Here is a 16,809-nt window from a genome sequence, read left to right on the forward strand (position 1 = left end):
GCTGAGCCCCAAACCACACCTGCTTGTTATTTTTATTTGTAGAGTTACAGTCTGCATTCGTTGCTTACTAGGTGCCGGTCACTTTATACATACAAAGTAATATTTTCGAAATCTGTAAGAATTGGGCATTTTTACCCTTTTTACAGAGGAGGAAACTGAGATCCAAGAGGTTAAATCACTTGCCAAGATTGTAGAGATAAGAGAGGCAAGATTTAAATCCAGTCCAGTGTGACTCCCAAAGCCATGCCTGTCTTAGGCACAAACACAATCTCCCAAAATAGCACATTTCATAATTTGACATTGATGTTACAGTTTTGTCAAAAGAAAAAAAGAACTAACCTGCAAAAAGTAGCCTTTTCTTGTAGCCTTGCGTTGTTCTTCCCCCAGCCTAGATGGAGAATAGTAATAATAACAGCTAACGTTTGCATAGCGCTTCACCCTCTGCCAGGAGCTTTTCACACACACCTACTCTAACCCCACCTACTAACTTTCAAGTCCCCTACCTTTTCGTCCCAGGCCCCTCCCTGCCTACTGCAGCCACAATCCTCCTTCCCTCCTGGAACAGCCCTTGCCTTAGAGTCAGGGGCACCCAATTTGATCCTCATTGTACCTGATACTCTGTTTTCTCCCTGGCTTTGTGTTTGCAAGTGGACGCTGAGCTCGGCTAAAGGCGGGTGGCCTTGGGCAGCTCATGCAGATTGGGTAGCTCGCTGGCCTCCCTGAGGCTAACACACAGCAGATGATTGATCGACCCTGTTTCCTCCTCAGGAAGCCAGAGTTAGAGCCCTTCTAGGAAGCTCAGGACCTGGGACATTGCTGATGTGCTGGAACAGCAGGAATCCAAGATTGTTCAAGGTTCCCCACAAGGGCACATAGCTACTCCCAGTTAGAAATGGACTCAGGCTTTGCACAGGGTGCCCCAGAAACACTGCCTTTCCCTAGTGCCTCACCAGTCACTCCTTGGTATGAACCACATTCTTGGCGGGGCCCCAGAACCAACTGAGTTTCTGGGATCGAGTCTCAGGCACTCTTTGTTCTAGTTCAAGCTTGGCTGATGCATACCATGCCCTGGTGCCATGCCCATGGCCTGATGCTGGCCCAGTATGCCTCTGGGGGCCCCCTCGCCACCACCCCCAGAGGGAGAGGGGTGAATGTCACCCTCCCCAAAAGGAACTTATACCAGCTCTTGCTGTTACAGACAGCAGAAAACAGCCTGACATAAAAAGTAGGAGTCTGGTAAACTAAATAAATCTATAGCCTTCGTGAATTGAGCTAATTTGTGTAATTATGCATATTTCTTTCCCTGGCTCTTTTCATGTTTTTATTCAGAAACCGTCTTGTATGGGGCTTTCAATTCAGTGCAACAAATATTTAGTGGGACTCTAATATGCCGGACACTCTGGGGTTTACAAGATGCTCTCAAGTTGCTCTCAGCCTAGTGGGTTGTGTAAGACAGGAAAATAACCAAAAGAGTACCAAGAATGAAATGAGGGCTCTAGAGAAAGTGCAAGCGGGAGATGTTAACATTCAAGGCAACCGAGTGAAAGAGAACTATGAGTGGGTTGTTTGTAAGGGGGGAATAAATCAATAAAACAATAAACATCATCTGACCCGTGAGGAATGATGGAGATATGGGGAGATAGCGTGGCTGGTTTCTACAGACAGGAAACCACATGGTTTTGCCTGATGCTTGTAATTGGTCACACCCTCCTGAGCCCTGGGGGAGAAGATGCTTAAACTGTGGGAAAGGTAGTTGAGAGTGACTTGGAATGGCCAGGCTTGGAGGGGGGACCCTGGCTGGGGTGACAGAAGCTGTCTTCAGTGGCAGGGGAGTGATCCTACTGTCGGGAGAAGGCACTGTAGCTGATCACAAGTGTGGCAGTTGGTCTGGCTGTGTCTGTGCCCGGCCCAAGAGCAGGAAAATGGGACATTCTGTTAGAAGGTAAAACTTTTAAAATGATGTCAACTGACCACCCTAAGTATGTTTCTTGATTAAATCTAAATGTGCATAAATGTGCAGCCTCGATCTCTCCCCACTGCGTGTGGAAAGTTCTCTTTTGCCCCCCATTTTATTTTATTTTATTTTATTGTTATTTTTAATTTTATTTACTTTTGGCTGCACCACACAGCTAGCGGGATCTCAGTTCCCCAACCAGGGATTGAACCTGGGCCATGGCAGTGAAAGCTCGGAATCCTAACCACTAGGCCACCAGGGATCCTCCCCCTCCCCCATTTTATATATGCAAACCAACTCAGAGAGATTAAGCAACTTGCCTAACATCACCCAGCTAGGAACTGGGAGAACCAGAAGTCAAACCATGTCTGTCCGACATTAAATTCCGCTTTCATAGCTGTGTCTCCTCTGGACCCAAACAGCTGCAGCTATGCTGGCAGTAAATCAGGGTCTGATACGCAGAGCTCCATTTAACCATGCATTGCCAAGGTGATAAGTTCAGCAGGATTTAGTTCAACTTTAACAAAACTGCTGGCAATGGAGTTCCCATCCCCAGTTTTTCAAAGTCAAACATTTAGGTTCCAAATGGCAGGATTCTAAACAGAGAGCATGCCCTGTTACCATAAGTAGCCCCTTCCACCACTGCTTCCCCATCTGTTTCCTGCATGCTGAGTATTATTGGGAAACAATGATGTCAGCTCTTCCATATAAATCTACACCTCCCTATTGCCCCTCCCCTACAATGCATATTTTTGTTCTTCTTTCTGGCTTTTGTCTTGCTGTTCTGTTCTTTAAGGACTCACGCTTTTTGGCGTCAATTGTTGGCTTTCTTTTTAATATGTTTTAGCTATTTCAGCTTCATTGTGGCCTTCAAAGTGCACATGCTTCTTGGGTCCATATTTGGAAAATCCTTTGTTTGGCTAATAGCTAGAGTATGGGCCTGGTGTTAGTGGAGAGAAGCCATTTTGCTTTCTGGAAAAGCAAAGCTGGATGCAGGGCTCTGAATCCGGCTCAGAGCTGAGGGCACAAACCCCACTCGAGGGCTCTCAGGGGCTGCATTATAGCTGTTGGACCCTGGACACAGAGCCTGCAGCTGAAGGTCAGGAAAATATATCCATCCAGTAACCTGTTTTCCCTCACCCAAGCCTGACTCTCAAATGAGACTTGGTTTCCTCAGTTCCCCTTTTTTTTACTGCTCCTAAAGTCAACTTGGTTTCAGAAAGGAAAGGAGGGAGGCTGTTCTGGGGGCAGGTGGGAGGGGAGAGTATGAGTTCTGACTTATGGGTCCAAGAGTTCTGGACCTCTCTTTTTAAGGCTCTAGCAATGATACTCAAACTTTACTGGGCATCAGGATGACTAAAACTGGAGTGTTTACTTTTAAAATTTAATTTCATTTAAAATTTAATTTCAGAATTGGAGAAATATTGGTTAAATTTTAGTACACTCTAAGGAGTATTAGAAATACTCCTTAAATTCCCTTTTGGACTCCTTGAAACAAAATGGACATCTAATAAAAGTTTCAAATGGGCATTTGCATAGGTCCAGTAGTATCTGGGTCTGTGGAGAACACACGATCCCACGGAATGAGTTCTACAGTTTATAAGGCTGAAAGCTGTAAAGTGCCATTGCAGGTCAGTATTCTGAGGTCAGTCCCTCAGAGATTCTGCTCTGAGATGGGGCCTAGGAATCTACATTTTGAAGATGAGCTCCAGGCGATTGTGATATCTTTGGCCTACTGATCTCACTTTGACTAGCTTGTAAAAAGAAGCAGCTAAGTGAAACCACATGATTTTTTTTTCGTTATACTTTTTATATTGCCCAAAATTTCAACAGTGAACATGGATTTTTACTACTTAAATTGAGGGGAAAAAATCTTTTAAAATTATTATGGGATCGTGGTATCTTGATTCATTGAATTTTTCATAAAGCCCTTTTGTTCCACTCCTTATTTAAAAACATAATCTTCATAAAGCCTGTTAGTTTGGTATCCTGCCTTAATAGATGCAGTTTAGTGAAATCAATTAACCTCTCTGAGAAGCAGTGCCTGTGGCAAAGAGGCTAGTATGTGGCTTTTATGCTGATAGTCTGCCTTGGTTCAAGTCTCAGCTCTACCCCATGCTAGCTGTGTGACCATGGACAAGCTACCAAACCTGTCTGTGCCTCAGTTTCCTCACCTATAAAGTGAGGATTGTGAGAATAATAGTGCCTATCACACAGGGTCATTATGAGGACTAAATAAACTAGTGCACTGCCTGGAATTTAGTTAACCTTCCATAAGTGTTAACTGTGGTTCTTATTTCCTTGGTGATTAGAAATCTTATCCTGTTTCAGCCTCATTACTCAGAATGTGGTTCCTGAGTAATGCTACAGACAAGGAAGTTGAGAAGGAGATGAGAACAAATATTCCAAGTCTCCCATATATCCCTAGGGGTTTCTTTCTTTCTTTTTTTTTTTTTCTTTAATTCTCTCATATACACATAATTATTTATTTTCTTTGGTTGAATGCATAAAAATGCTGGTTTTAAGATTCATATCTGTTGATAAATATTTCTGGGGTGGGAATGTGGTAAACATTCTAAATTTTACATTTCTTTAGTAATCAGAAAAAGAAAACAATTTAAAAACAAAACTGGAAAGAAATAAAATGAGGGTTATGGGTTCTGGCGAAAGGCTATAATCATGGTGACCGCCATCCAACCTTCTACTTTCCATCTGTATTTCAGGAGAGTTATAAATCTGGAAAATGAGTCTGTTTCTGTCGTTGATGGAACAGTGTAAAGCCGGGGTTTTAGCTGGCCTGTATGACGTTTCACATGTGCCTATTTCTTTGCTCCACAATTGCATTTTGACAGTTGACTGAATGAGGTGTATCTGACTCAATTTTAGGCTGTATGAACAGCATCTTAGGCTGTAGAGGGTGTGGATCAAGGGATCCACACTGCACTCTTCACAGGTTGAATCAGATAGGGAGTCTGTGTTCATTTCTCAGTGCTCCATTTGAAGCTGGAAGCTTATACACGGGAGTATATTGAGAAGGTGATCAGGGTGGTGAAGTTTAGACCTTTATTACGTCTCATCTCCAACGACTGTCATGGTTTCCTAAATTGTCTCCTTCCTTGAGTAGAAAGAAAATAAACTCCTTGAAGACTGACCTTTCTCTGTTCACCTGTGTGTTAGGTGTCTACGGGGCTGGTTCCCTTCTGGAGGCTCTCAGGAAGAATCTTTGCTCCCTCTGGTCCGTCCTCACATGGCCTTCTGTCTGATCTCCTGCCTCTCTCTTATAAAGACCTTGTGACTACATGGGATAATCCAAAATAATCTCCTCATCTCAAGATCCTTAGTTTGATCACATCTGCAAAATCCCCTTTAGCTATATGAGGCAACATTTACAGATGCCAGGAATAAGGACCTGGACATTTTTGAGGCACCATTACTCAACCTACCACAGTCTGTTTCCCCCACAGCACATGGTTGGCTCTATAGATATTAATAATGTGAATGAAGGGAATAGGGTGGTGACTGTGAGAGTGGAGGAATAGATGGACATCAGCATTTACTAAGCAGTTTCCATGCACCAGGCACGGGGTCAGCTGGGACACAGGGATAGACAGGCATTGTCTGTCCCTGTAGGGGCTCACAATCCCATGCAGGGGATGGACACATCCTCTGCTGAGTCTCACACAAACCACAGGAGGAAGTGGATATCATCAGTTCTGACTCAGAGGAGCTAGATCTTCTACGATGAGTGGAATCTAAGTAGTCTCTGCCTGAAGGGGCGATATTCCAGACAGAGGGAACAATATAAGTAAAGGTGTCGAGGTGTAAAACAGTATGGCAGGATCAACATTCTGGAAAGAAGAACAAAGGGAACAAGGTTGAAGCCTGAGCCACCTACCTGCCTGGATGAGGTTTATAGTAAGTCCCAGATTGAGAAAGGAAGAAGAATCTCGAGCCACATTTAAAGTGTGTGTCCTTTTTGCTGTTTCTATTGTTGCTGTTGAGAAAAACTTGGACCCCAGTCTAGGAATAAACTTCCTTCAGGTGGAGGAAAAGTGAGGTGCCCCACGCAGCTGTAACTCAGGCTTTCAGAGTTTATTTCATCTATTTATTTTCCATCTTAGGAAATTTCATTTCTCTCTGTCTTATGGATGGTAACCAGAGTGATGTTTAACGTTTCAAATCCGCGTTTTATTTGAGATGAACATTTTTGTGACAGTCGTTCCCACCTGCCTCCCGCTCACATTTCTACTCCGTCCCATCTCTTTTTCCCTCCAGCTTCCTCTTCATTCTGTCATCCCCCAATTTAAGAAACCACAGAGCAGATATCAGACCTATTGTTCTTGCCGGTTCTGCTCCCGGGTGCCCTCTTGAGCTTGGCCCCGTGTGCTCCCGTTCCACTCTGGGCTGGCTGTCCCCACCTCAGAGTGCTCTCCCCGCCACCCCACCCGCCTAGGTCCCATCTCAGAGGAGACCTCAGGGTCCCTTGGAGGTGGGCCTCCCTGTCTTGTGCCCGCCTTGCCCTTGCCAAATTCCAGAACTCCAAGAACTAAAAATACTTCAGTTTTTGCTTCTCCTGCTGGCAGGCACTCAAACTGATTTTGTCCCTTGTGACTGAATCGCAGAGGCCCAGAAGAGAGTGAGGCTGGCAGCATGGTCAGCCGCTGCCTGAGGGGGCAACAGGGGCTTGTGTTCACTGCGGACAACGGGCATCTCTCTCCCCCCTTCACTGGGGTAACTCCTCTAGCAGTGCTCTGCCATCCCTTGGCTCCTGAGTAGGAATGGCAGGGGTCATGAAAAAATGCAGGATGCGATTTTAATGAGCAGTAAATACCTGCTACAGGTGTGAGCCATCCTCTACTCTTGTAAAATTATAAAAGTAATTGTTAAAAAGAAATCCAAACGATGCAGAGATTTATAAAGTACAAAGTCCCTTCTCACATCCTTGCAGTCCCATTTGACAGGTCACGGTCTGGGCTGGATTCATTGAGACCAGTTCTGTCAGGAGAACTTTCCCACTGAGGGAAATAGGCTCTATCTACACTATCCAATATGGCAGCCACTGCCGCATCTGGCTGTTAGGGCTTGAATGTGGCTAGTGCTACCGAGGAACTGAACTTTAACTTTTTTTTTTTTTATTCAGTAACTATTTATTGACCCCCTCAGAGAAGCAACAAAATACTTAAGAAAATGGACTTGCATGTGAGCTCTTGAACTTAATTGATTTTTTTTTTTTCACACACACACACTGTATTTTATTTTTACAAGAGATAAATAGACTGACACCAAGCATTGTACATGGATGACCACAACAAAAGCAACAATGATTGCAATTACCAAACATGAAACACACTCATACTATGTCATAATATTGACATTCAGTCCAGTAATCCTCCAACTTTTAATTAATTTAAATTTATGTAGCCACATGTGGCTCATGACTACTGCATCAAACAACACAGAGACCCTTCTCTGTGTATGTACTAAAAAATACACTTATTGAATGATTCTCTTTGTTTTTTTTCCCCACAAAGTTAAAGTTACAACATACATATGTTCTAAAATATGCTGTTTTAAATAACAATAGATCTTGGAGAATGATCCATTTTTGTAAGTATAGTTCGATCTCACTCTCTTTAATTACTGCCTGAGATTCTGCTGAATGGATGGTTTTTAAAGTTAATTTTTAAAAAAAAATCAGGTATTACATTCCTGTGGTTCAAATTGTAAAAGAATTTAAAAGCTATAGCAAAAAATCTCCCTTCTATTCCTGTCCTCATCCTACCTGTTCCTCACCTGGGAAGAAACTAGTGTTAATTTTCTTGGAAATCTTTCATAGATATTCTGTGCATGTACAAGCAAATATATATATACTTTTTATAAAATACCATAATTTATTTTTTTAATTTATTTTTTATTATAGTTGATTTACAGTATTGTGTTGATTACTGCTGTACAGCAAAGTGATTCAGTTATACATATATATATATACATTCTTTTTTTATGTGTATGTGTGTGTGTATATATATTCTTTTTTTTAATAAATTTATTTATTTATTTATTTATTTATGGCTGCGTTGGGTCTTCATTGCTGCATGCAGGCTTTCTCTAGTTGTGGCAAGCGAGGGCTACTCCTCATTATGGTGCGCAGGCTTCTCATTGCAGTGGCTTCTCTTGTTGCAGAGCATGGGCTTTAGGTGTGCAGGCTCAGCAGTTGTAGCTCGCGGGCTCTAGAGCGCAGGCTCAGTAGTTGTGGTGCATGGGCTTTGTTGCTCCACGGCATGTGGGATCTTCCCGGACCAGGGCTCGAACTCATGTCCCCTGCATTGGCAGGTGGATTCTTAACCACTGCACCACCAGGGAAGTCCCTATACATTCTTTTTTTAATATTCTTTTCCATTACGGTTTATCATAGGATATTGAATATAGTTCTCTGTGCTATACAATAGGACCTTGTTGCTTATCCATTCTGTATATAAAAGGTTACATCTGCTCACCCCAACCTCCCACTCCATCCCTCCCCCAGTCCCCTTCCCGTTGGCAACCGCCAGTCTGTTCTCTGTGTCTGTGAGTCTGTTTCTGTTTCATAGATAGGTTCATTTGTGTCATATTTTGGATTACACATATATGTGATATCATTAAAATACCATAGTTTATTTAACCATTTCTTTATATAGAAATCTTCCTCTTTTTTACAAGTCCCTATAAAGCTTCTCTTATTGTCTAAATACTGTTCAATTGATTTAGCATTTATTGACTGTGTTGTATGGGCCATGCATCATTTTCGTTGACAATTTCTATTATCTGTAACTTATTGAATAGTAATACTGCTTCCCTTTGCTTATGATGAGGGTAGAATTTCCTAGCTCACTTACTTCTTATTATACTTTAAACTTGTTTTCCAGTCTTCCTGAGGGATGTTGGTTGGTCAGCCCATATTCTGTCAGCGTGGAGTCCGGGCCCCAGGTTAAGGCTGAGGCTGGGAGCAGGGAACAGTAAGAAGCTATTTGCTGGCATATCCATGGCATCTTGATCACAGTGCTCTGGTCATCTGAGCCAACCTGGCCCAGACCACAGAGACCCAGGAAGAGCAGCAAAAGCAGGTGAAATGGAGGTGGCAGCCTAAACAGGAAAAGTATCCTAAAGTTGATCATACATATATTTTGCAGAAACTAAAGCCAGAGTGTATCTTAAAGTAGGATTGAAATTGGTTATGATCATAGATTCTTACAGTGGCCAAAAGGAGAATGTCTTGATGAGAGCTTTTCACCAACGTCACTCACTAAACCCTTCAATGGCTTCCCAATGTCCTCGAGACAAACATCGACTCCACAAATACCAACAAGGTTTACCAGCCCATCACACTCAGACACCTGCATCCTCTGCGGCCTCAATGGACACCACCTCTCCACCTGAGCAGGTCCCCTGGCCACGCTGTACTTCTCGTGGTTCCTCGAAAGTGCCGTGCTCCTCTTGCCTCCCCGTGTTTGTACATGCTCCACCCTCCGTGTCTCTCCCTGTCTCTCTTTTTAGCTCCACCACCTCAGTCTTGCCAACTCCAACCCATCTTCTGGGTCTCTGCTTGGATGTCTCGTCCTCCAGGATGCCTTCCCTGATCCCTCTGAGGAGGGGGTAGGGGCCCTTCCTGTGTGCTCCCATTGTACCCTGTACTGAATGTACCACTCTCACCCCCACCCTATTCTTGCCTCATTCTAGACTCTAGCTGACCCTGGATCAATTCTGTGAGATCAGGAACCATGTCTCCTGATTTATCAGTTTACCACTGGCGCCTAGCATAACGCTCACAAATATGTGTTGAATGAGTGGATGGATCCAGGGAAGGGCAATGCTGTCTTGGGTGTGTGTGGTGGTGGGGTGGGGATGGAGGGTGTGTTCTGCATGAGTATTTTGCACATGTGTGTGCATCTGTCCTGTGTCTGTGTTTCAATGTGGAGACTGTGGAGGTGCAGGAGGAGCTGGCTGAGCTTGGTGAAGCACTGGTGGAGCTTAGGGAGTCTTCATTCGGCAAATAAGCATCATCTGGTTTTGGGCAAGTCATCCCACTCTCTGAATCTCAGTTTCCTCATCTAAAAGACAGGAATGAGAATTTGATGAGATAATATATGGAAGAGGGCTTTTAAAATGGAAAATAAATACTGTAATTATGCTACACTTTAGACACTAGTGCTCAGAAAGGGCTGAATGGCCCCAAAGGCTGTACTTACTGATACGCTGTGAATCTGATGCCTCCTTGTAGACATCACTCACTGCCATACTGGAAGGAAATCAGGAGAGCTGTTTCCCTTATGTGACCCTCCCACACAGCCTTGTGCCTCCCCCAGCCCTTCCAGCTTCAACCATCCGCTCCCAGCAGAGGATCTTCAGGGTCTTGAAGTAGGTCATGCAGGTGCACAGCTGGGGCTCCAGTGGCACCCTGTTCACTCAGCACCAGGATCATCCTATACCAAGGCAAACACAGAGATAAGTGAACCGGAAGCTAACTCGTCATGTTCGAGCTGAAAGAATCTTAGGAAGTCTATCTATCCAAACCTCTCATTTAACACATGGAGAACCTGGGGCCCTGGAGAGTACAGTTGTTTGCCCGAAAAGATGCAGCTGGTCCAGTGAGGTTTTCTGGCTGCTCATTGGTGTTGGCCAGAAGTCATGGGTCAGCGTGTTTCTCAGACCCAACCAGCATCAGGGATCCCTGAGACAGGAGAAGAGGCTCAGATGATGATGCCTTTAGGAGAGAAGGAGGATTCATAAGACTGCCTCACAGCTTGAGGAAAATATCCTTTATTATATAGCTGATTAAAAGGATGACATATATTTACTGGCATAGAAAAATGTCCAACAATATTTAAGTAAACGAGTTTACAAAACAACACCTAAAGTATACGTAATTCCATTTTGGTAACAATACATGTAAGAAAAATTCTGGAGGAATATGCTCAAAACGTTAACAATGGCTTTCTTTGGATGGATCCTTTTCTCTTTCTTCTGTATACTTTGCTGTGTTGCTACTGTCTGAATTTTTTTTTTAAATGATGAACATGTATGTTTATACTTTGAAAAAACAATAAGGTATTTTCATTTTTGTAAAAGCATACATATTCTCTAAATTTCAACTTTCTTTACTCTGATCTTGTGTTCATCAGACACCTTTTGTCATCTGTAGCTTGCTCTCTTATGCAAGGCCCTCATCTATATAGAGCCTAGACCCAATTGTGAATTCCTATAAAAAATGATGACATTGCCATTTGACTTTACAAAGTCGTCCCCTCAGAACTTGGTTGCAGAGGACAGATCACTCTCAGATGAACCTGCCAAATTCAGGCTCTGATTCTGCCAAGAAGACAAAGACCCTCCTACCTGTGATGACTCCACGGGGGCCCATGCACACACCTCTCGAGTCCCTCCCTAAACATCAGCTGGACCTACAGTCCTCATGGCCACTGCTTGGGGTTCAGGGTAAAGCAGTCTTGGAAACCTTTGGCATCGCATCCCTGAAGCCCCAACGTAGGGAGAGAGCTTTGGTTTGAGGTTGTACAAAATCATGGCTGGCTGCCTGCTCTGGCCACTGGCTGACACTCATAAGAGACTTGCATGATACCAACAGAGTGTGAGATACATTTTGGGGGTGCTTGTAAAAGTGAGGTCCAAGCTACTAGAAGGACAGAGAACCTGCCAAGACTGCAGGGGACTGGGGGTTGGGGAGTAACAAACCCTTAGATGGCACCTTACAGAGTGCTTGCACCAAATCATCTCTTTTGTGCTTCACAGTCCTGTGAGTTAGATGAAGCAGGTCATCATTACACCTGCTGCATAACAAGGACACTGCTGTTCCCAAAAGACACAAAACTAATCATGCCAAATCTGTGGCCTTTGCTTACTACTCACTAGGATACAAGATTTATGTACATCGCGTACATGTTTAAAGCTCTGGATTGGGAATCAGAAGACCTAGGTATTTGTCATGTGACCTTGTGGGATTCCCTTCATCTTTCTGAACCTTAGCTTCCTTATCTGTAAAATGGGGTTAATAACACCTGTCCAGCTTGCCTCATGGGGTGGGGATCTGACAAGACAATGGACGTGAAAATAGTGTGCTTTGAAAATAGTGAATTGCTAAAGGATTATAAAGTATGACTAATTTCCCAGTGTGGTACTGAGGGATATGTGTTTGAGAGTAACTTTTGCTAAAGAGAACTGTTATTTTAGGACTGGATAAACTTAATACAGTCCACAACAATCCAATAACCCCCAGCCAGCTCCCTAGGAACCCAAACCTTCTATTTTCACACCCCCTGTCCCTCTTCGGGTAGATTCTCTGCTTTGAAGATAAGTAATCAGGTTTCCAGGAAAGAGAGGCATCCCTGACCAGCTGCTTCTTCTCTCCAAATCCCCTGGCTTGGAGTGGGCTTGAGTTAGGGGCTCTTCCTGAAATAGTTGCTTGGGGGACCATATTTTAATCCTAAAAGACTGAGCTTGCCTGCTTATTTTGAGGGCTATTTAAGTACAGATAACTTTAAATCTGTGCTATGGAATTGGGAGATTGGAATTGACATATATACACTATTGATACTATGTATAAAATATATAACTAATGAGAACCTACCGTATAGCACAGGGAACTCTACTCAGTGCTCTGTGGTGACCTAAATGGGAAGTAAATCCAAAAAAGAGGGGATATATGTATATGTATAGCTGATTCACCTTGCTGTACAGTAGAAACTAACACAACATTGTAAGCAACTATACTCCAGTAAAAATTAATTATTTTTTAAAAATCTGTGCTATGCTTTTCTTATAGCAGGGGCCACTAGAGAGGCCTGAAAGGAGGGCTCTGGGGTCCCCCCACCTTGCTTAAGCCAGAACACTCTGCTTTCTTCAGCGCTCTTTGTTTTATGCTTCAGGGTGAAATTTATCTGAACAAAGCACTTCATGCTTAGAAGAAAAGTCTGAAAACCACTACTACTTAAATCTGCAAATCAGCAAAACTTTTTTTGTCTCATGGTCACCCACCCAGCCAACTATTTATCTCCCATGCCCCCTTCTGACCTCACTAATACCTCCTCTCTGAGATCTGCTGCCCTTAGGTTTGCCCTGGAACCTTTCCTCTGGGCAGTCCAGGTGTTGTGTTGTGTCTTGTTTTGTTTGGAGATAAGACATTTCACAGAGCCTGCAGAATAGACATGCAAAGTCAGTTCTGGGGGTGAGGGAGCGGGGAGGCTGCCCTGATATGTAACGTGCTGTTTTGTGTTTTACATGATGTGAGAAGTTTCCATTTTCAATGGAAACAGTAAAGAAATGAAGCAGAGCTGAAGAGCTGGCCTTAATGCCACTTCTCTAAATATCTATGAATAGTTTCTGGCCTTTTTGGCATTGTGGATGGAAATGTTTCTTATGTGAACACTGGCAACAAAGCATAACTTCTGGCACTACAGATGCATCCCAATGAATGTTTAATGAAAGAGAAGAAAAGAGAGGAAAAAAGAAAGGAAGGGGGATAGGAAGGAAGAATGGAATTGGAAGTTGGTACAGAAAAGTAACTTTAGAATTTTTGAAGCAGCCAACCTAGGTTGAAGTCCTGCCTTTGCTAATGATGTTTTGTGTGATGTGGGGTTAAGTACTCCATGTGACATGGAGTAACACGTATCTGCTTTATGAGGATAAAATATTTGTTTTATAGACCTCACAGGGATGTTGTGAGGATCGGCTGAAACTGTGAATAGGAAGGGGACTTTCAGATTTCAGTTAAGAGGCCATTGTTGTTCCCCAGCTGAAGACTGTCATCATTTTTTTTTTTTTTTTCACTGTTCTTTGAACAGATGGTTTCAAGGATTAGGGTCTTTCCCTCTTTCATTTTAATTTTGGAGCTTTGAAACTAAACCCAGCTGTGTGTACAGTTTTTCAAATGCTAGGTCTCAACGGTTTTTCACCAGGTAGAATTTAAAATTGATATAAACTACCTCCATTGGAACTCTTGAATAATAACTCTTGAGATAAGAATAATTTAAAGATAACACTATTGACAGAGGGGTTATGCTCTAATCTTTTTTAAAAAATCATCTAATAATTTGAATTTTGCCTTGAATGTAACTTTTCCACTCTGCAAATGCAAGTACGCTTGATTTTTCATGAACCTCACATTATTTAGAAAAATGAGATATTTTTCTTATTGATCAACTAATTTAATTTAGTTTCACAGAGCCTAAAGAAATGACACTGTCCTTTTTTCTTGCCTAACGTAGCAAATTTCCAAATGATATAGATTATTTACATATCTTATTTAGACTTCCTAAGACAGCTAGGACTTTTTTATAATTGCGTACTCTTAATTGAATGCTGTGGAGTCAGTCTCTCATTTATGATTTATTTTGAGTTAAACATTCAAATCTCTGTCTAAAAATTTAAAAACTAAGCTCAGCTAGTTTTGTGGACTGTAGTAATAATTCAATGAGCAAATATTTCTGGGAAGAAAATTTGAGAAGTAATGAAAACAAGCTAAACTACATTCCAGTATTGGATGGACATCCATCTCTTGGTCCAACGACATGCCCGTTTTTTTGTTTTGTTTTGTTTTGTTTTTTTTTACGTACAGGTCACATTGCTCCCAAAAAAATGCCTTTCAAAATAAGCGATGCTGCTGATCTAGTCTATCTTGGGATTCATTGTTAAAAAATTCTTCACTTCTGCTGCCTTCTTTTGGGCAGTACCAAACAAACATTAACAACTGTGGAGCAGATGTTCTAACTGAAGAAGATTCCAAAGCTGGGCTCAGACATATCCCCAACCAGAACAAGACCCCAACCACAGAGATTAATCTTCTGGTATGGGTGTTATGAGATAAAAGCACCTTCTGGATTTCATCACATGTTTTTATAAAACAGTCTAGAGGGTTTTTGTTTGTTTGTGTGTTTGTTTTAGGACAGGGTCAAAAAGTTCTTCTATTTTGTGAGCCCAAGTGTCATATAAATGCTTATGTTTGGTGTTTGGATTTTAGGCAAAGTAAACAGAAGTGCTTTCTGTTCCACTATTATAATTTTTAAATAAGATGATTTCTCTGCTGCTTTTTTTTTTTGATGGAAGATATTAAGAAATCACTGTACCTTGTAGCATAAGACTTTTTAAGACGCTAAATTTCACTGCATTCCATGAGTTGCAGGATACCAAACAAGACAGTTCCCACCTTCCATCTAGGTACCCATACAAAGTCATATGCAACCCAAACATCGTGCTCCCTATTTCTTCATTTAACCAACAAGTGTTTGTAGAAATCGTACCATTGTCCTAGTGCTGAAACATCCTATCTCCTGGCTCTAGTTAGCCTTTAACTGTGAAAGTTTGAAAAGAACCATAATTGGTTCTTCCTGCCCACTCTAAGCTATTCCAGTGGATGGAAATAGAGTGATAAAGTTGGGGAGGCTGGAGGGTGATGATGTAGGGGAGATTAGAGTGTTGTTAGGGGAAGACAGTGAATCCACGAAGGTCCAGATTCTAGCCCTCAACTGAGTGGGTCCTCCCACCTCATTAGGTGGGGGGGGGGGGGGAGGGGGAGTGAGAAGTAATCCGCACATGATGAGAACAGCAAGAGAGGTGAGATCCACAAGGGATCTCCCCTGGCAGGGGAAGAATCAAGGGAGGGGAATTGGAATCACCCAAGACATCATTAAGCCCAAACAGAGAGCTTTCTGTGTATGGTTTGGTAAATTCCATGTTCACCACCCAGGGAAACCTAGATTTCAATCCTAGAACAAGAGCTTTGCCTTCTACCTAACATAGTTTCAACATAATTTCAGCTCCATCAGTTGTTTTCATACAGTATCTAGTGTTAGATTATTTGCAGGATACTTCTGTTTTCTTCATTCTACCAGATCCTCACACAAAACCAAAGGAAACCTGCTTTTATTAATTAGTGTTTATTTTCACTTCTGCATAAGGATCTCAGGAACACACAGCATGTAGATATGAGGCTTTCTTGGTTTTCTCCCATTCCCCTCCCTATGGAAAAGGAATGGTCTCCAAATAAGGGAGCCCATTTTGTTAAACCTTTTTTTAAGCATTTCTCAATCCATAATCATCAGCTTGAGCTGAGATACAAAATACTGCTATCAACAGCCTTGGACTAAACAGGAACATGTCAAGTTCATTTTGCACATCTAATCTCCATGATTAGAAAATATTCTCCCGATAAATATATTTATTATAAAAGAAATTTTCACGGTGCCATTACCTTACCATTTACTCCCTTATCTCCTTTCCTAAGTAATTATGTTTATGAATGTATTCTTTCCTTTGCCATTAAGAGTTGTATTCCAATCTTGTTCCCTTCCGCCCATGAATCAGCATGTTCTTGCCAATCAGGAATCAGCTACGATCAATCACATCATTTCCTTTTTGTGTATTCTAATACTCAGATATTTGCCCCTCCTCTGGCTGTCGGAGGCATGTCCTTCCCTTTCATTAATGTATTGGATGCATAAAAATTGCCCATCCCCAAACCCTACCACACTGTTGGTGGGAATGTAAGTTGGTGCAGCCACTATGGAAAACAGTGTGGAGTTCCTCAGAAAACTAAAAATAGAATTACCATATGATTCAGCAATCCCACTCCTGGGCATATACCTGGACAAAACCATAATTCAAAAAGATACATGCACCCTTATGTTCACAGCAGCACTATTCACAATAGCCAAAACATGGAAACAACTGAAATGACCATTAACAGATGAATGGATAAATGAGATGTGGTATATATAGACAATGGGATACTCAGCCATAAAAAAAGAACGAAATAATGCCATTTGCAGCAACATGGATGCAACTAGAGATCATCATCCAGAAAGAGAAAGACA

General features: G+C 42.2%; 1 protein-coding gene across 2 annotated transcripts in view; it reads left to right on the forward strand.

The window, feature by feature from the left end:
• Positions 1-16,809, forward strand: part of ARHGAP31 (Rho GTPase activating protein 31) — a 115,084-nt gene that overhangs the window by 10,058 nt on the left and 88,217 nt on the right. The window lies entirely within an intron of this gene.

This window comes from Balaenoptera borealis (assembly GCF_965194805.1).
Source record: "Balaenoptera borealis genome assembly, chromosome: 5".
NCBI lineage: Eukaryota > Metazoa > Chordata > Mammalia > Artiodactyla > Balaenopteridae > Balaenoptera > Balaenoptera borealis.